This window comes from Pseudorasbora parva, chromosome 17, assembly GCF_024679245.1.
Source record: "Pseudorasbora parva isolate DD20220531a chromosome 17, ASM2467924v1, whole genome shotgun sequence".
Lineage (NCBI taxonomy): Eukaryota > Metazoa > Chordata > Actinopteri > Cypriniformes > Gobionidae > Pseudorasbora > Pseudorasbora parva.
The window spans coordinates 10,290,996-10,313,260 of NC_090188.1; the positions used below are offsets into that span (position 1 = coordinate 10,290,996).

Genomic DNA, 22,265 nt, shown 5'->3' on the forward strand with positions numbered 1-22,265 from the left:
TTATACCTTCAGTTAAATAACATGGAAAGTCAAGCACATTGCATTGTGGGATACAGTACCCTGCATGGACGAATACAACTTTAGAAATAAATAATAATACACAATACATTTTAGCAAGGTCATTCAACTACTCAGCACATGCAGAATATTCACATACTGTTGCATTTTACACACTTTTGCAAAAACTTTATAAGTAGTACATATTTTTTCATGGTTCTAAAAAATAAAATAAAAATATTGGAGTACGTTTACAAGAGTAAAGTATTTCTATTTTAAATTTTGGATGCTTGAAACATCTGTTTCTATTTAACTTTGGCATGTTGAGGAGTAGTCCATCATCTTTCATCACTCCGTAGATCTGTGTTTTGATTTGTTGTCAGCCGCTGCAGTCTGTCTCAACGGCAGATTGTATTCTCAGAGATAGTGATATGTGCACTAGGGGAGGATTACAGTCATAACTTTACTGTTGCATCTCAGAGTAAACAGAGGCTGGAGACAGATGTGGAGATTGCTCACTCTGATGGCTTTTGTTGGATTGATTCTTTAGACAGCACTCTGCTCCCTGTGTTGAATTGTCAATCTCGGTTAGTTTTCCCATAGGAAGTAACTGTAGATGCAAGGCCCTGCGATATGATTGTGTGTAACACTTTTATGCCTTTTGCTGGTTCCCCCTGGAGGCTGTAGCGGCTTATAAAAGTCTTGTCTGTAATATTAAAATCGTAAAAGCCCATCGGCACCTGGGGTTCGGTGCTGTTCGTGCTTTGAACGTTTACCTCAGGCGTGGATGAAGCTATTAAGGATTTTCAATTTGATGCAGAGCTTATTGTGTGGTGTTGTTGTGCAAAAACATACTTTAGTAAATCCATGAGGTCAGACCTGGCACTTAGACCTAAATGCTGGCTTTCTTTAAAGATCTGCAAGTAAAACGTGTTTGCAATGCAATTTTCCTGTTATGGACAATGAAACACAACTGACAGTATTTATACTATATTTATATTTGGCCCACATGATGTGCATTGGTTTACCCAAGATCTCCTCTTGGTCTCTAGGGCATTTTCCACATTGTGGGAGTGTGCAAAAGTAACAACACCATAGCCTTGAGAAAGGTTGGTTATTCTATCTCTGCACACTTGTGAAGAACAGATGGGTCTGAATCTGAGATAGATTTTCATTCAATTTATTCATTACATTTTTTCATAAGTCTTTTCATAACCATTTTTCAGTTACTATTTGTAAATATAGGTGAATTACTCTATCATTTGTTTAATTATTTATTATTTAATAAACAGAATAAAACTGACTCATTCATTACTCCAAAACAAATCAAGTGGTTTGCTTCAGCATTAATGCTGCCTTCACATGCTCTCGGAATTATTGTAAATACCAGCTTCCTAGGTACAAATTTAACATGAACGCCCTCACATTTTGAAACTTGAATGCAATGATCTCGTAATCACGACTTCAGAAGTGGGAATTATCACATTTCCGATAGCACGTGAAGGCAGCATAACTCCCTGAATTTTTGTTGTTGTTGTGATAATCGCAAAAGACAACAACAGTGTAGCTATGTGTCAGCTTTAATAATGAAAACAACTGCGTTTTGGTACCTAAAGCACAAGCTGTGTAGCCTGACAAGCCAGACCCACATCAAGATGTTTGGTCTGGAAACTCACAATAGACAGGGCTCAATCTGAGGGGCGGGATAAACGGTTGTCTTTCAAACTCCCTCTGCACACGATAGGATAGCGCTACAACCAACCAGAGCAACGAAGGTGAAGCGGAGCTTGTTGATAGATTAAACATTCGCCGTATCCGGTCGGCAAAACTCAGAACACATCTTCCCTTTTTAAGAATGACCTTAGTGCCGTTCTTTTCTCAGAGAAAAACTTAACCTTGGTTTAACCAAACCCAAGTCTTACAGAGTTGAAGATTGGTCAAAAGCTGATTGACCGCCATTGGCCAGTTTCTGTGTTTACTAGAAGTACGCAAACACAACTTGGCCGTCGTCATTATGGCCCCGCCCACCGACTCTATACACAAAGTGATTAGCCCGGCAAGTGTTTGCCGATTACAGCTCAGAAGGGTATTGAGAGTTGCTAGACGACACTCACGGCAGATTAGATTTGCTGCCACTAGGGTGCGTCTAGATTTCTAGGTTACAAGCTGTGGGTTTTAAATGATGAAATTTCAACTACAACCTTTGGTTTTAATGGCAGCCTGCCACTGTTCTGCTGTTAGGAAGGAACAGTGGATGTTAGGAAATGATTTAGCCCTATTTTCTCAGCTATGCTGCTGAGACACAAAATTCACTGTCTGTAAACTGTATTTATCCACCATATCTGTGCTGTGTGCAAATAATATTTAGTCACAGCTGTAGGGGTTTATGTGTGCGGCAAACCTGTCATTAATCAGGAGGAGAACACAGGAAACCTGGAATTAATTAGGTAAAGAAGGGTGTCACTGTTCAGACACCTCATCATTTCGGTCTCATTTCTCAGATGAAAAGGGACCAGAAACACATCCTTTTGCTTTGCAGGGGTTGAGGAGCTTTACTAAACAGCATTAAAGTTGTTAAACGTCACAAGCAATTCATTTTAATTGCACATTTGACACAGTTCTCCATTACCTTTGGCCGGGTCATCCAAAGACAGACTTGATTTTATAAAGCTCTCTGTCTGAACGACATGTAAAATTCCCAACCAACCAAGTTCATAGTCTTTTTGGCATACACTGACAAAAAATTATTGGGGTGCTTTTTTACTATATCACAGATAGTGATTTGTCTAAACACATTTATTTAAACGGGACATATTATTCAAAATTCACTTTTAAAAGATGTTTGAATACAGATGTGTATCCGCAGTGTGTGTAAACAACCAGCCTGTAATGGTAAAAATCTACCCAATATCCTTTTATAATACCAGTAAATTCAATTAGTTGGATTAACTTGGATAAACACATGCAGCATCTTAATTGTTAAGAAAACGAAATGAAATAAATGAATAAATCAAGCCTTTGATTGTGATTTGACACAACACTAGGCTATATCATACAGCATTCAGAAAAAGAACAGTTTGTGACTTTGCACTCCTGAGGGCTTTCACACTTTTCCAAAAGTGGACTCTCTCTCAGTTGACCTGCTGATGAATTCTCCAAGCAGTTTCGAAATAGGGGTGGGCGATATCTCGATATTTAAAATATATCGAGATATTTTTTCAACTCGATATGGATTTGGACATATCGTATATATTGATATATTGTTTATATTTAATTCTGATTCCGCCACTTTGCTTGTTTGCCTTCCCTGTGCTGTGCTCGCTCCCGCCTGCGCGCCTCCCGCCTCATTGCTTTTGTTCCCCCTCCCCTCGCGTGTCGTCTCAGTGCACACGGCGGCATCCGCAACCAGGTGAGGATTAGTTATCATGTTGAGAAGCGCGCGCGTTGTTCAGGACTCAGTTAAGAGACCATGTTTTCCTTCTAACACAACTGCTTGCTAAAATTTATAAAGAAATATTAATGTTCATCATAGTTCAAATCGCACGTTTCACCCACAGTCAGGTGATTGACACTGGTGCGAGACGCACTCTCAGTCGCAATCATGCCAGTTTATGATTTGTGTCTAACTGATCGCATGGTTTTCGGTTAAAATGTCAAAATGATCGCATATCATTTGAAAACATTTAAAAAGTATTGCAATATCATTACTATTATTATTTTGTCAGCTTTATCACGGGATTATGATAAACAGGTCTATTCACGTTTTAACCAAGAGGGAAAAACGCGACATCCCGGGTGTCCTGAGACACGCGGTGCTCTTCTGTCAGTTGTACTGTATCATATTATCATATAGCCTACCTTCTGACATTCATATTTCGTTCTGTAACTGGAAAAGAAGTGAAATTCAGCTCATGTGTAGCCTACATGATCTGCATGATGAGTTTGAATTTGGTCAAACTCATGACAAACATCACTGTTTGAATTTTGGAATTTAACAGGAAATGGTGTTATGACAAAATCAGTTTATTTATATCTCAGTCACGCCCCCATCTTTCTGCAAAATGCTTACTGTTTACTTTAAGTGTAAAAAAGGGAGTCTTTGATTCATCTTTTGAAAGCATGAAATAAATGAAAAGGCAATATTATTTATTTTCTTTTACAGTTTTTTTTACAGTAATTATTATTATTTATGTAATCAGTGAGGTTTTTTTTTAAATGTCGCAAAAGCACTTTATTCCTACATGAACTGACTACCTCTTTGCACTTCAATAAAAAAAAGAAAAGAATTTGTGGTTTTGGCATATTTGTTTTTGCTGTAGTTTTTAGGGGGTTATTTTTCTTGTAAAGATATCGAGATATATATCGTATATCGAGATATAGCAAAATATATCGAGATATATTTTTTGCTCCATATCGCCCAGCCCTAGTTCGAAACATAAACATCGCGTTCATCAATAATATGCATCTAGACAGCTGAAAGAGAAAATAATGGGCCTCCTCAAGAACTGCCTGCTCTCGCCGCCGCACCTCAAAGCTCACGTCAGGGCCTGAAACATTTCTCCTCCACAGGCTGGATTAATGGATATTATGCCAGGGAGCATTACAAGCGGGTCGGGTAACGTTACAATATTTTCTTTTTTGCGGTCGAGTTGCGGGCAGGTTATCTGAAAACGTTGGTCGGGTGTGGGTTGTTTATTCATTGACCCGCGCATCACTGGTAAGAGTAGGTAAGCCCTGCTTACAACGGGGGACAATTTGCCCTGTTAGTGTAGACGTGAGAAGCAGAGTTGGAGCTAGAGATTTGCACCATCAAGGTTGAATTTAATTTTCAATGGAAATATTCTAAAGAAAATCAATAGTCTACATAGACCATAGACAGTTGTCGGTTCGATAAGTGTTAATCCGTTCTGAACAGAGTACACGTTTCAACAAACAGGCTTCAGTCCAGGATGATCATTCATACATTTGGGAGTCTTCTCAAGCTGTCGTATCCATTTTATTTGTTGTAATTTATTACAATACAATATATAACACAAATGGAATAGCATGTCATAATAAGCAAGATGACAACATAGTTTAGTTTAATTACGGTTATAACTTGTTATATCTCCATGCAGCATATATTCTCTGTCTCTGTAGGCATTTTACAACAGTTCCAACACAAGCATCTGTAAAGCGTTTTATAGCTTATCATGACGGAGCATTCTAATCAATTACTTAAAGATAGTTAATGCTGCATCAAATACATAAATTGATCAATTATTCATTCAGAAACGTCCTGTTGCATGTGGTCACTTCTTCTTGAGTCTCTTCATCATTGTCCGACTCTAGTTCGAACATTAAGGTAGTTGACATTTTTGGTGCGTGAGAGAACAATGTAGGATGAGCCCTTGAAGCACTGTCCTCTTCTGAAAAGGAGCATAATAGGTGCCCTTCAAATTTTAGACATTAGTCACGACTTCTCATAACACTGGCATAACAGCTATTGTTCAATAAATTAAGAAAAACACTATATTCATTATATGTACTGTAAAAAAAATTCTACTTTAGAATTTCATGTTTCAAAGTTGAATTTTATGTAAAAAAACAAAAACTTTTTTCCCAGTGTAATTATTATACACGCTATGCAATGACAAGAACATTAAACACTAACAGGGCTTTGCCTTTACTCAAAAATGTTTAAAATTATGCTTAATTTCTACATTTACTCTCCTAATTCAGTTCTATGCAAAACATGCTGGGAAATAAAAATTCACTAATGCAGTTTTAGTTAATTCAACAAAAGTGATATGTGTAGCCCAAACACAAATTAATAGATAAACATATTTTAGTGGAATAAGCACAATAAGATTTAGTTGTTATAAAATCTTCACCAGTAGTGTTGCTTTAGCTTATTTTAATTAAGCTAAAGCATTAACTGAACAAACAGAAAAAAAGAAAAAAAAACATTTTCCCCAGTGTGTTGTTGAAGACAGGTTTCTCTGACTTCTATTATGCCACAGTAATAAACCACCCTGGAAAATGAGCTGGCATGGAAGATATAGAAAAACAATATATAGACACATTATTCGCCACATTTTAATTGCTGCAATATAGACAAATATGACCGGTCTAATTTATGTGATTATTATGCATGCATAATAAGAATGATTGTCTCTAATAATGACTATGGCAACAGCCTGACTGGCACACAGTATTAACAGCTGTGACCAACAGAAGATCCTTCTGTACATCAGTCACTCATTATATTACTCATTATAAAACATGCTGCCAGTAATTATTAAGGCTTTGTTAAAAGATCATGTTAATGCCTAATAATCACAATGGTAATTTTTGGTTGTTTAATTTCTAAACCGACTAAAGTAAATGTGGCTAAACTCTCGTTATACACTCTTAAAAATAAAGGTTCCAAATGCGGGTTTTCACAGTGATGTCATAAAATAACCTTTTTTTGGGTCTACATCGTATGTGGCCATTGATGCTTTGGCTGTTTGCTTTTCAACCTTAACAGCTTCCTATGAAAGTAGTAGTATTGCGAGTACGAGTATGTAGTAAATAAAAGGAGGCATCAGTGTACTAACTGGGATTTGTCATGTTTTGCCGCATCCAGTGTAGACAGCATTACTGATTATAATAGGTTCTAATGTCTTTTGTTGCATCACATTGTGTCGCCCTGGTCCTATGTAGACATGTTGTTAATGTGAACAACATTTTAATAATTATAATAATTTATTATATAGGTTTTTTATATTTTTTTATTATAAAGAACCTTTTATGCAATGGAAAGGGTCCATGAATGTTCTTCATGGAACACTCAATGCCACTAAACTACCTTAATATTTAATTAATATTTAATTGATGCTGGTCTTCAGATATGGATTTTCAGATATGTTCATGTCTGAGGGTTTGGCTCTGAGATTTATTCAAGAGTTTTCATGGAGAATGAACATACACAGTAAAAAAATAAAATAAAAAAATAAAAGGCTCCAAATGAAAATTTTCTAGTTGCTGATCACATCTAATTTTTTCAGTTTGCCGAATTGAAATTATGTGAATTCATAATTTTTTTCAGTTGGCCGAATTGGAATTCTGTAAATTGATGCAAATAATTCACTGAAATTCAGTTCGGCCAACTGAAAAATGTAGATGTGATCAGTCACTTGAAAATTTTCAATTGTAGACCTGATTTTTTTTACAATGTAAGGAACATGAAGTCATTTTTTTGTTTTTGTAAATGCAATCACAGCTGAAGAAGTACGTGTCCATCCTTTCTGGATGTGGAGTAATTAAACAGTGATCTGGATATTAAGTATGGACTGGATGTTCTTCCTGAATGTTGAGTGTGGAAGCAGCATGCTAGGTTATGCATGATTCAGAGTTCAGTAAGCGCTAATGACAGTTGACACAGTGACTCAATCTCCCAACAGTGAATACACAACAACACTCTTATCTCACACACTCACTCTGCCGTTGGATACACACCTTCCCTTTGAATGAGCCTTCTTTTGGGTTATTTATAGCTCACTCCTGCTGGGTTATCAAATGCAGTCCAGATATTTGGTTATTAAGCTTTTTTCAGAAATCTGTCAAAAACACCTGTTGTCTCCAAAAGTTTACAGTTTTACTTAATCATGGTCAGATATTCAGATATGCTGTTTTCCACAGGTCAACCTGTATATATTATATCTACCTGTATATATGTTTTTGTACAGGTTTTTTTAACTAAATGAATACAGGGAAAAAATAATTTATATGCGGCCGGCAATATGAAAATTGCCTGTTTAGAAATGGAAAGCGGTAAGAAAATGTCATCATATCAGTGTCATCATCAGAATCCCTCACAAGGAGGTCATTTTAGATAGGAAGTGACAGTTAATGTGATGATATTCTCAGTAGCCCTGCATTGGCTGGAGTGCCCATTTAATGTGTGTGTGTGTGTTTATGGGATCACACCCTAGGCTGCGGCAGAAATAGCTCTGACACGGTGACAGAAGGCCAGAGAAACATGGCTACTGCCGCTCGCAAATCTCAGCAGGGAAATGCCACACGTTTCCTCCCTGATTTCAACACACATGAACGCACAAATGCGTACTAAGACCGACGCTGAGAAGCGAAACAGCCCTTTCCTGGGTGTCCACACATTTACAAATGAATCACTTTCTGACATCCAGAATTAAAGTAGTCTATAATCTCCACAATCTGCGTCCGAGACCTTTCAACAATATTTGACACAAGTCTATCTGTTATGAACGATATTTTTAAAAATCACATTTTCAGGTTAAGCAGTTTTTTTTTTTTTTTTTTTTTTTTTTGAAAATAGAGCATTTCTAGTATGTCAGCAAATTTAAAGGGTTACTTCAGCGATTAGCATTAAGCTTTGTATCAGTAGAAACCCGGGACTATAATTGAAGATTTATGCAATTTATTTCGTCATTTTGCGTCATCAGAGGAATATTTAGTCAGAGGCTAAAGACTACAGCTAGTAGAGGGAGCTATTTATGCATGTTTTCAACCCGTTCATGGGGAGTGGTATCACACTCACAGCACTCAGCTCGGGCAGCTGCGGGGCGGTGCGGAGCAAAGTGGGTATTACAACTGTTCAAATGAATTCCTATGAAAGTTAAGCTTCCAAAGGCATGAACTGAAAGTGCACCAGACTGAACATGCCGTGAATGTATGTCGCGCTTACCTCAGCTCATCTCAGCTCTTTGCTCGTAATGAATGTAATCTGACTCCTGCTGCGTTTCTGCCTTGACACTCATTCGGCTCACACAATGCTGAACAGACACATTCAGTTTTTAATTATAGTGTCTGTTCTCTTTATTACTATGAAAATGAAAACAACGGTAGGGGCAGTGCTCCAGTAGCGGTGGCTTTGGGAGTGGCCAGGGCAGCGAAGCAAGTGCATTTTGGGAGTTGTTGTCTTTCATCCACATGAGCCAAAAATACATTGTATGGCTTTTCTCAGTCTAGAAGGCACCAAATTCAAAAATAATTTCACATTTCTACTACATAAATGACACATTTTAAATTGATTATAATAAATGTTTATGAGAACTAAATCAGCATATTATTTCTGAAGGATCCTGTGACATTGAAGACTGGAATAATGCTGCTGAAAATCCAGCTTTTCACTAGTCTGACTTCGTCATACTCAATTCTAGTCAGAATATTAGTGATGGGGAGTTGACTCCAATAGAGATGATTGACCCATGAAGGGAACAGCTGAAAGAAAAATATGATGATTTATTCCTATTAACATGGCTCGTGTCTACAACTAAAGATTTATGGTCATTAATGTGGACTCGTTTTTTTTTCAATGACCCATGTTTTAGCCCTTTATGTTTCTTGCATGTAGCAAGCATGCATATATATATATATATATATATATATATATATATATATATATATATATATATATATATATATATATATATATATATATATATATATATATATATATATATATATATACATATACACACACATAAGCAATTAACCCGAGAAGCCTTGGCAATGAAAAAACACAACTCGCGTCATCTTTCATGGAGATGTACATGCTTGATCTCACGTCCTTGTGAGGCAGGGAGTGACCTGTTTGGCTGCTCCTCGGGGAGCCAGTCTGAATTCTGGTCACATACTTTAATGTCCTCCCACCTCTGAGCTGGACCAATCACAGCGCTCGTCCTTTCTCACTGATGACGGGGGCCTGTGAAGCACCTCTTTAATATTCCATGGCTCTGAAGTCAGTCAAGGTCACTGAAACAACACTGTGCTTCATCTTTGTGACAAGGTGCCTCATCCTATCAACTGCAGGTCGGCGGTGTCCTCTTTCAGAGATCATCTCAGTTTGACACATCATTTTCCTACATGTCAACCTGTCTGTGCTCTCTTCAATATCTGCCGTCAGCCCGCATTTTAGATAAGCTCAATACTGGGACATCTGACGACTGCTCGTTTTTCATCTGTCTGGATGGTTCAAATAATTTATGCAGTTATCGAAGGAAAAATAAGGGTCCAGGGTCTGTTTTGAAGCTCATATTTTGCAATAAAATGAGCATGTCAGAGATGCGAAGATTGTTTTTGGTGCTGAGGCTTATGGAGAATCTGACCCTGTAGATCAGATAACTATATCAGCAGCATTGTCACAATAGAGCTGAGGATCTGATGATGATCAACGGCCTGTAATAAGTGCCGGCTCAGAATGACACGCCGGACGCCACATGGAAAATGGCATGTGGCTTATTTGGACTCAATTCTGTTTTCATGTGCATAAAGCCATTAATCCTGAAGGTTGGCAGTTCACAGCCATCATAATGAGGATCTTGGCCATGCTAAGTGTGGGCAGCAGTGCAGTGAGAACCAAATGCTGGGAATTCTCTATGCCATGGACCTGGGCCGCCGTTGGACATCCAGATGTTCTCCTTGAACTGCTATTGGTTCATCTGTTGTTTCTGTCCTCGCTATAAATCATCTCGTCTCTGAGATGAAGTTCGTCTGTCCCAGCCTACTTGGAGTGCTAATTGGACAGGGGCCATTTTGCACCTCTAGTCCAGGACATTGATGAAGCCACTTGTATTTATTGCATCTGTCAGGCCAAAGCTGTCAGGGGATGGATGCTTTTTCCACAGCAACTTTTTTGTAGTTTCTCAGAAGTTTAGCTGCCAAATGAGCCGTATTGACTAGGACTTTGCTGATGGTGTTAGTCATTGACTGTGGCTTTGAGTGTTGTTTACAGGATGTAATGTTAGTGATGATCTGAAAATGACTGTAGGCAGTTTTTGGCCAAAAGGAAGTGAAACCGTGAGAAAAAAAATCAATATGCAAAACAAGTCACAGGAAGTTTGGTGCCAAAGGATCCATGTGTTGTGTTATGACTCAAGACTTTAGTTTTCGCAATTTAAGTTTGAACCTTAAAAAAGAAGAAGAAAAAAAGCAAAGACCGACAAATGTTTTCAATGACCCCAACAATGTTACATTTTCAGGAAGTTTACCTTTTATGAATTTGATTAATTTTCTATGTTAATGTTTCTTATTTTTAATGTTCATTTCTTACATTTAATTTATTTTTCAATAAATTTATTGTAGACAAGATATATTATTTTTGGAAATATTTTATGCCACCAAGGCTGCATTTATTTGATTTTAAAAATACAGTAAAAAAAAAGCTAATATTGTAAAGTATTGTATTACAATTTAAAATAAGTTTTCTGTTTTAACCCTGTGATAGCAAAAGCTGATTTTTAGTGTGATGTGATCCTTCAGAAATCATTCTAAGTTACTGGGTTGGTGCTCAAGAAACATCACGTTTGGTTGCACTTTTTTTCATGTCCTTGTTACAGTGTAATTATACATTTACTTTTAATAGTCATAAAAATTAACTGCTTGTACTTAGGGTTAAGTACTATAGTAACTACATGTAATAACAGAGACTAAAATAAATTGTTACATCACATTTAGACATTTTTGTTGTGCAAAATTGTTGTACAATTTTACATTCTTATATATGTATATGTATATGTATATATATATATATATATATATATATATATATATATATATATATATATACATACATACATACATACATACATACATACATACATACATACATACATACATACATACAGTTTTCACAGTTCCTAAAATTAGAGGATGCAGAAGAGAGTGGTGGACATGGAAATAGAATAAGAGAGATAAATGGAGCTGGAACAGAATGACAAATGTGTCTGATAGAATGAAATGAAGGAGCTGACATGGATGTGGTCCTCTCAGAGGGTCTGTGCTTTGGACACTGAGGGTTATGAGGGTCTGACTCCAGCAGGCCTTTCTCATCAGAGCAGTGTCCATAGTGCTAACTCACCACTAGACAGATAATGACAGCAACCCCTCTGCTGAGCTCCAAGAGGTCATGGTGCTATTTGGCTGCTGCACCCATGTCTGAATAAGACTTTTTATAAGGGTTTTTTGGCCCTTATGTTTCTTCTTTGTGGGGGCAGATACATGTTTAAGAACAACTCTGGGCTTAATTAAAGCGAAGGGTTTAAACTGACTGGCAACTGAGATGAAACTTTCATACAAGTCAGGATCAGCTGTAATAGATGACTGCATTATTGTTTTATGTAGGTTTTCTAAATCAGATTTGACATTTGACATCAAGTAACAACCCAGCACAGTGTCAAAATTAGTATTTATTGTACAAACAGACCAAAACAAAAAAATATTTTCCTGCTGTCCTTGACTGTACCAGATCAGAGTATTTTATACTTTTGACACAATTTGCTTAAAGGAGCCCTAGAATGATTTGACACAATATGTTAAATTGTTCTCTTATATCTAATTAGAGGGTATGTTGCTTATTTAAGGTCAAAATTTGTCCCGATATGGTTTTACAGGTACATTTACAACCCTAGAAATTGTCCCTAGGATGTAATGCTCTGTTTTTGCCTTATTTGGAAGAGTCATGAATATTAATGCAGTTCTGCTCTGATTGGCTGTTTCACTGCACTGCTGCTCAATGACAGCTAACACATCTATACCATCCGTCATGGCAATGATTTGACAATGATAGCTGCTTAACTTTGAATCACAAACTGAACTGGGTAGCACGTAAATATGTTGTTTACAGTAACATTACAGTTTGACAGTAGAGTACTGATTTAAAAGTCGATTTATTTAGCCAAACAAAGATAATGTAGAAGCCACTCAAAACAGTCAGTGTCATGTTTACTACTCACCCGCTGCTAAATAATCATACTTCAGTTCTCAAAAATGTATATTTATTTAACAAACTGACTAGAAGCCTTGTCAAATGACTATCGTTTCAACTTAGATGGTGAAGGTAACGTTAGCTACAAGGCTCGAGTGAGCGATCTGTAAGAAACTAAACAGTAGTAGTAAACGTAGTTAGCTTCTGAGTTATGTGTTAAGGATGAAATATAGGCTAATTTAGATTTTAGTCTGTCAAAAGAGATCGACATACGTATCTACTGTTTTATTTTATGACAACACTGCAGAAATAATATTAACCTTTGTTATTTGACAAACTGTTATGTGTGCTACTAGTTTCCAATGCTAGCATCTTGCGTTATCTTGACAACACAGGGGATATTATCGTAATGTTGTCTTACTAAGAAACTTTCAATTTAATCAGAACTGGGTTCGACAGTCAAGAAGTGGATACAATCAGTGCTTACTGTTTGCAGGAATATGGTTGAAATCAGCTCTTTCAGTATCAGGCGCTGAGCGAATCCTGCTTGATATTGCCCCAGGTTATAAAAACTCTCTGTGGTGAAATGGGCCGAGCAAGCGAACAACTTTGATTTAAATTGTTGCGGTATCTGATTGTAAATAAACATCAATCATGACTGTTGTCATTGTTTATCTGTGGTAAGGCTATGAAAAGTCCTCACGTCCCCTGAACTGAACTCCCGACGGCTGTACACTGTGCAGTTCCACCTGACAATGACTTGCACATGAAGAAGATATGGAAAACTGTAGCTATATATTTTTATGAATCTTTGCTAATGTACAGTAAAAAAAACTGCAGCTGTGGTTGCCAGAACTTTAACAAACTTAAACTTGCAGTAAATAAAAATAATTCAACAACATAAGATGTAACACAACATTTTAAAGGGGGGGTGAAACACTCAGTTTCAGTCAGTGTCATGTCAATCTTGAGTACCTATAGAGTCGCATTGCATCCTGCATATCTCCGAAAAGTCTTTTTTTTATTTATCATTATATAAGAAAGATGCGCTGTTCCGAGTCTTTCCGGAAAAAGCCGGGTGGGGGCGGGTGGGCGGGTGGGGGCGTATCGTGTGGGCGGAGCTAAATAATGACGTGTGCCCGCCGCTGTTATTGTGTTGAGTGCGTCGTAAAGCTGTGTCATCCCTAACAGCGGGAAAAAACTTTATTCAAAATTTAAAAAATGGCTTTAATCAGATACAGCCATACATCTATGATCCGGAATCAAACCCAGAGGTTGAAGTTGAACAGGAGCAGCAGCAAAAACGACTAGAGCAGGACGTCTCTATGTGGTACAACTTGTGTTATTTACATATTTATACTTGAATTATATCGTCGTATTTTTTGTCTTTGAAGGTGTACATGTGGGAAGTGCAGTTGTGCACGTGTGTGTGTGTGTGTGTGTGTTTACGCGTGGTTTGTGTAGACAATTGTAACGTTAGTAAGCGGACTGGCTTTGCACGGCAGGCTAGTGTTTACATAGAAAGACACGGAATAGTAGCGCATTTGAATGAAGAAGCGCGCTTATTTAGTTCAACATATTTCCCCACTCTTTGTGTATTGTTGTTTGGAGTGCTTTTACAATACACAAACATAAAGTTACACATATAGTGGCCAGCTAAACAAATGTACACGCACTACACATCGCATGCTCCATTGATCAATTAACTATACGTGATCATGTTTGGGCTACTTGATGGGCATAGGCAAAAACACAGACATTTGAAGCAGTCTTACTCACCGCCTGCGGTTCTAACGTTGGGACCTTTATCGTTGGGACTGCTCCATCCTTCAGCATTAGGCGATCGGAAAATCCGGCGTCGAACTGGGCCTTGTTTATGAAACAGTCGGCACCGAAATGCAGTGAACAGACATAACACTGCATGAAAAGTGGGATTTTCGTCCCCGTAAACGGCCGGAAATCTCCCTGATTTTCGACAATTAACGTCAGTTTACAGCCTGTGAACGTCGCGTTCGTCTGTGCCACATATTGACGGAAACGAACCATGACGTATGTGGAGCTTGCGGAGGCATGCTGGCGCCGGCGCTAATGGCTCTAATTAGCATATGAATAGCAGCTCTGGGCGGCGCCTTGCCGGAATGGCTTGAATTTCCTCACTCAGTATTGGTTGAAACTACTACATTGAAACAAGAAATATCACTCGTGATTGGTTGGCAGATCTGTTACTATTGGTCAACCTGGGTAATAAATTAATAAATTTAAACCCCCAAATTATAATAATTTTACACACATATATATATAAAATTATGATTTGCATATTATTTTTTAATTGTATATATTCATATGATATGCTATTATGTTTTATATTCATGTCATTGTTATCCTATGGACTACGCTATTATAACCATCACGGACATTCATTTATTGAGGAAAGGAAAATATGCCAGGGACGTGCAGTTTATTCAAAGAAAGAGCTTTATTAGAACAAACACAAACACACACAACCAAATGCAAAACGTTTGAGATCTGCCCACACAACAATAGGAAGCTCATGAGAAGCCCAAAATCCTACAGCACCATGAAGTCTCTGTTTTCCGCTTCAGAGCTGTAGGTAACTAGCGCCATTCTGTCAGTTTTAAGTCCATTTTTCAGACGTCTGTCGTGCGTTGCCCTGTTCTTTGGAATCGCCTCTAATCTCGATTGCAGCGTGGCACAGAGCTCGGCGAGCTCCTGGCTGGTCGAACAGTCCATCCAGACACCGCGCGGACGATGCCGTCTTCCTCATCAGACATCAGGTCTATGGTAGCGCACTTCCAAAGGCCCACCTCATCCTCAGCTAACACACTCTTTCTTGCTTGTAGCAGCTTTAAAAACAAACAATAAAGACAATCAGTATTGCGCGATGTACTGCGTAAAATGCACCTGAAAAATAGTCACACTGACCAAAAACGGATCTAATCTAATAAATCTTACCCTCTTTCTTCTCAATCGACTCCGAGCTGAACTCTTCACAGCTTCTGCGTGCGATGCAAGAACTGGATGTTTGTACCTCCTGCGTACTGTCTCATGCAGCTGGAAAACAATTAAATGAGTGTTATGACGAAGTTGTGAAGACGGCGTGCTGCTTCCTGTAAAATGACCAGAAAAAAAAACCACTTTTATAAAGCAAGGCTAATTTCAGCTTGTGCTACTTAAAAAGCTTTACTTTAGGTTACTTTAGCTTAGATAACAGTCTTACCGCAATCTTAGGACTGGTCTTCTCTTAGGCACTCGTCTTCTCTTCTTAAAGTTAGTATCTTCCACACAGTTTTTCGACTCCAAAGCAAGCAACCTATCGTCTATGGACAGCAACCTGGAGATTACTAAAGTTAACTGCTCGTTAAAATCGGCAGCAAACTGAGCAAGCTGACGAGATTGCATTCAGCTGTTTCTTCCCGCCGGTGTTACGGATCAACTGGGGATCATGTTATTTGGGGACGGGCGCGTGCACGCAGCTAGTTTTACCTGGATTTACAGCAGATGTTAGACGAGGACAGATTCGTCACAGCGGATTTTCCACTGAACAGATTTAAAACGCTTTCCACATTATTGGTAAATGTTTGCATAATATCAGGCTCTGTGTTTTCCTCTGTCGCTGCTTTGCTGTATGTTTCAAACGCAGTTTAAGGGACTTTTTAATGTGGTTTCATTTCACAACACAGACCACGCCCACATTTTGTTACATTCTTTTCAATGAAAGTCGTATCCAATGACAATTACATTCAATAAATTACATTGTGTCGTATTAGTATCGGAATTTTCATTTTATTTTTAATAACTATTGTTTTTGTAATTTGCTTAGGGTATTTTTTAAATTATATATATATATATATATATATATATATATATATATATATATATATATATATATATATATATATATATATATATATCCTAACTAAAATAACTCATAGCCTGTCATATTACCTTTCTCATATTAGCCTGTTATATTCTATTATAATCTATTATATTGCCCACCCCTTGCCCACCTGCACATCCCAGCTGATATACAAGATTTGGGGGGTCATTCTGCATTTGAAAGTTTGAAAGGGTTTTAAATCTTCTAAATAAAGTAAAATGATTCAAAATCAAGTAATTTATATATGCCAAAGTCAACTTTAAACATATACAATGTAATTTCCAAACAGCAAAATTGTGGCCAGTGAAAATGCTGAGTGACTAGTAACTTTGGAAAACCACTAGCCACGGTGGCCGGTGAGCAAGTTAATGTCAACCCCTGTATGTATGTGTATATATATATATATATATATATATATATATATATATATATATATATATATATATATATATATATATATATGTATATGTATATATATATATATATATATGTATATATATATGTATATATATGTATATATATATATATGTATATATATATATATATGTATATATATATATATGTATATATATATATATATATACACATATATATATATATACACACACACACATATATATATATATATATATATATATATATATATATATATAATATATATATATATACACACACATATATATATATATATATATATATATATACACACACATATATATATATATATAGTGCCGTTAAAATTAATTTGCGTTAACACGTTAATTTTGACAGGCAATGATATATGATATATAAAGTTTGCTGATGTATGACGCCGCTTATTAGCTGGAGACCGCAATGATTGGTCAAAGTTGCGGTGATTGGTCAAAATTGCGAGTCGCACTGAATTCAAGGGGACTGATTGCAAATGACACACAATAAATAATCTAGAATACTTTCATCAAATATATACATTCAAGCTTAAGTTTAAGATTGAGAAGATCAATTAGGCTATACTGAGCCTGATCTATCTAAGAGATTTTCTTAGAAGGAAGTTAATACCTTTTAAATGTCACATGGGTTAAAACTCCTGCTACCCTGATTTGCATTTGTATAGCTCACAGAATGTTCATTTACATGTTAAAGCCTCCCCTGGAGTTAAGGGAAGGGGGGTCTTGGGGGGGACAACTGCCAAGCAAGGCCCACGTCAATTTCTGACAATTCACGGCAGTTTTCGGTGTCGCCTGCAAACTGCCGTGTACAGTCGTAAACCTGATCTTCCACGACAATCTACAGTGCCGCTTACTGACGAAAATCCCACTTTTCATGCAGTGTAAACCTTTGCGCAACTCAGTTGCTGGTCCGGAAAAGCATATTACATCCACTGTTGCCTTAACGCGGGGTTTTTTGGCAATCTGTACAGGACTGTCTTGGTCTGGCAACCAAAAACGCACTTTTTTGGTGACATTGTTAATTTCTTGAAGTCACATCACCTGTGCAGCGCAGCCTACGAGCCAGCGCTTTGATGGGCGTAGCCTGTTGCTTTCGCTCTCTCTCTCACGCTCTTCCGGTAGAATTGTCCGTACGGCCCATACAAGGAAATTCCGACCTATTAACGTCAAGTGGACCCATGATCGCAAAAAACTTGCCGAAACGTATGACTAACCGGAAGTAGTATTTTTGACAAAGAAATACTCCCATCAAACGTCCACCTTAACTTTTGAAACTTTGTCTATGTTTAGTATGGGATTCCAAGTCTTTGACAGTGTAAAAAGATTAGTATGCATGAAACAGCATTTCACCCCCCCTTTAAGGCACATAACTGATTAAAAAAGTATCACACTGGGAATTCTTGGAATGTCAATTTGTTTGCAATGTATATTATAGGATGATTTGTTTTTGATTGCGTCTAAATAACTGTCAAATTTCAAAGATTGTTGCATTTGCAAATTTCAAAGATTGTTGCAAATTTTTTACTGTATGATGTAATTTTTCTAAAAAGTTAGGTATGAGCTAAGTTTTCACTGTGATTTTTAGTATTTTACTAAATGTACATATATTTTGACAGTGAATTGTTTCAGTAGTAATGTCAATGCACCATCAATAATACTCCTAAAATGTGTTTTTGTATTACCCTGTTTTTGCAAAATTTGCAAAAATGTTGTACATGCACCACTCGCACGTGTGTGTCTCGTCCTTTTTTATTATTAAATAAAAAATAATAAATAAAAAATAGAGAACGGATGACATGGAGCATGGTAAATCTCCAACCTCAGGGAATTACTTGTTTAATTAATTAATAAATCTGCTAAATTTAACATACATAGTGTACCATTGATGCAAGGGCTTAGTCATTAAATTTACTTGAATGTTCTTTCGTTTCTCTCTATTACTCTTTCTCTATTTTCTATTTCTTTTCACCTATTTTATGGTCCACCAGTCGAAAATTACCCTTAAAAGGTCTATTTTCTTTCAACAGTAATAGCACGCCTCTCCTAAACACAATGATGTTGATTTTGCTTTCTGGATTTGGGCAGATTAATTCAGTTCTATGGTAATTTTCACACCGGCACACCAGGAATACATTTACGTTGTTTATATGTCGACTATCTGCTTTAACACCCAGCGGCTTCACAAATCAATGCTGCGTTTCCCACTGAGAGGGTAATTGGAAGACAGTGTCCAGTAGGTGCCATTTCCCATGGAGTCAGGTGGTGAATTATTTACCAGTCCACACGGTAAACAGTGCGCTCACTCAAGATATTGCTGCCTGGCTCTGTGTCTGTGCATTTGAATCAGATGGGTCACGCTAAAGACATTTTTATCCCTTGAGCTGTGTACAGTGGCTTACCGCTTGATCATTTACATAATTAAAGCATCGGCATTGAATCAGGGAGCCTGTGTTTGTGTGGGCAGCCTGGTTAAATGATAATATTTGTTTGTGTATGTGCTCATGAATATGGAAATCTGTCAGGTGTGCTGATCTGAGGTAAACTGATTATTTGTGTAATTGTGTTTTGTTGTTGTTTATTGCTGTTGTTTTTCAGTTGGCCCCAGGAGGTTGTTTACCCAGGCTAATGAGAATTGAAATGAAACATAACTACATTTTCATACACTTTTCAGTTTAATCTCGTAGCCAATTGTGTCACACACATCTGTGGTTAACATTGTGTGAGGGCAGTGGTTAGGTTGTTAATCTTCAGTGTTGCTTGATTTGAGTTTGATGCTTGTGTTGTCTAGCTCCTTCTCTGCTGTACTACTTATTGACATCACTGGACCTCAGCAGGTTCCTGCAGGGTTCCTCACGTGTGGTTTTGTAGAAGCTTGTTGTAGGCTCGGTTGCTCTGTGGTATCTCCTGCCACGGAACAGTTGTATTGTTGTGTTAGCATTTTTCTGAATGCACTGAACTGAAAAGATGTTTTGATTCACCATGTTCTTACAAGGATGATATTTGAACTAGTTCAACTTATTATTTTTTTGTGAAAGTTGGTTGAGCCTATTGTGAAATATAATTTAAAATAATTATTTTCTGTTTTAATAAAGTTAATAAGTTTTCAGCAGCCATTAATCAGCTACTCAATGTCATTCAAAAAATTGTCTGATTCGCTGATGTAGTGCTCAAGAGACATTATGAATTTGTGCAGATTAAAGGGGACATATTATGCATCTTTTCACAAGATGTAATATAAATAGCTGGTGTCCCCAGAATGTGTCTGTGAAGTTTCAGCTCAAAATACCCCTAGATCATTTATTATAGCTTCTCAAATTTGTCCATATTTGCCCTTCCAGTGGCTCCTTTACACAAGCTTTGATACATTGTCAACAACAAAACAAATCTCACTCTGCCAAAATGTCAGAAATAACCGACATAAAGATGGAGAGACTCAGGAAGAGGTTGCCACTTTTAGATTACACCTGGATGTGTCTGAATGGTTATTGGATACATTTGTAATGTTAGTTTTTGTGGAGTTGCATTAATTAAACTCATCAACTAGCATGTACCTTCATTTTTAAACTATTAATTGTTGTATAGGTGCTCGTGTGGGAAAAATAAAATGATTTGCGCAAATATATAACATTTTACTGACATTCTTTGGCACATTTTCTTCAAAAATTATGACTGAACACAGTCGTCGGGCACCGGCACTATTTCTGCTTTCCGGTCATGAGTAGGAGGTAACGTAGCTCTGTTTATCATATAAGATACATTGAAGTGAGTTTAAATGATGTTATGACGTTAATCTGTGCTTTTGTTCAGCGGCTGCTGTGACACTTGTTCACACTGCTAAGAGTAAAGCGCGGAAACCAAAGGTAACGCGCAGATATGACGCAATTGACAGGTGACTCCCTCAGACGCTATGCTCAGATGTCCCGGCTCCTTGGTTAAAATAGCAATTTTCTCACAATTTACAAATAGCTGGAAACATTTAGGATATTGTGAGAACTCAACTGAACAAAATATATAACACTGGCTAGGGCTGTCAATGAATATTCTAAATTCGAATATATAAAAAACGAATTTCGAAGGTGAAAATTAATATAAAAAAAAAGCGAAAAAAAACCCTGCCGCGGTAGTAGAGGCGTGGCTGTTTGCTTTGTAAGTAAGCGCACGCGCGCGTGCATGGGGGTTCAAGTCCAGGTCACAGGAGTTGCTGCTGAAAGTTGAAGCATTTTGCAGTGAAGATGGCAGAAAGTGCAGAACTCAACTCGACCGTGGCAGAGAAAGAGATTTTAACCCTCCAAAATCTAAAAAGCCATGTCTGGAAGTATGTTGGATTTTGATCGGTAGGAGGTAAAATTGTTGAGCCGTGAGATAGTTATATGCAAGCTATGTAAGATACAGTTAGCATACCATGCCTAATTTTATTTAACATTAAACAGAAACACTAAAGTGTAGGCTACTGTACTGACTGAATAAATATTGCATGAATAAAGGATAAATGCACTGCTTTCACTGGTTTGATTATTTACCGTTTCATGTCAAGGAAAAATTCCATGTTTAGCACAGCAGAGCTGGCTCTGAGCATTCAATATGCTCTAAAACTTCAATTATTTTTAATAATATTTGTTTCAATCACTGAATGAAGCCTGCTATATTTGGGACAAGAGTCACGAGTCTCGCGACCTTAAATTGCTTGCACAAAACTCTTGATCAGCACTCAAAGTTTGTTCATTTAAACCATTATCCACAGAGACAGAGAGACAGAGAGAGGTCTGCACTCTGCGGTCTTGGCCATTAGTTAATTTACTTGTTTTGTGTAAGTAATATGTTGTCAAATATGTATAAGCTTAAATAGACTATCTATAAAAGTAGTTATGTCTCTATGCATAAAATTGTCCTGTTATTGACGTAATGCGCGTCATTGACAAAATGCGCGCCCAGATGTTTGAATATTCGTGTTCATTTTTGAGCAACTTTGACAGCCCTAACACTAGCCTAGTGGTTTTTGGATATTTTACTGCAAAAATACTACATAGTGCTAGCCTGACAAGCCAGACCCACATCAAGATGTTTGGTCTGGAAACTCACCATCAACGGCTCAATCCGAGGGGCGGGATAAACGGTTGTCTTTCAGACTCCCTCTGCACGCGATAGGATAGCGCTACACCAACCAAAGCAACGAAGGTGAAACAGAGCTTGTTGATAGATTAAACATTCGCCATATCCGGTCGGCAAAACTCCG

At 37.4% G+C, this 22,265-nt stretch overlaps 1 protein-coding gene and 1 long non-coding RNA gene across 27 annotated transcripts in view; one reads left to right on the top strand and one right to left on the bottom strand.

Annotated features, from left to right (window-relative positions):
• Positions 1 to 22,265, top strand: part of kcnma1a (potassium large conductance calcium-activated channel, subfamily M, alpha member 1a) — a 235,492-nt gene that overhangs the window by 91,265 nt on the left and 121,962 nt on the right. The gene's annotated exons all lie outside the window — the stretch shown is intronic.
• LOC137045623 (uncharacterized) lies at positions 15,345 to 16,473 on the bottom strand. Of its 2 annotated transcripts, none has more exons than XR_010898815.1 (3): positions 15,945 to 16,473; positions 15,680 to 15,778; positions 15,345 to 15,570 (listed from the first exon to the last, which is right to left on the bottom strand). It is a non-coding gene; the product is annotated as an uncharacterized lncRNA (long non-coding RNA). The 2 variants fall into 2 exon arrangements; XR_010898816.1 differs by having other exon boundaries at positions 15,680 to 15,834.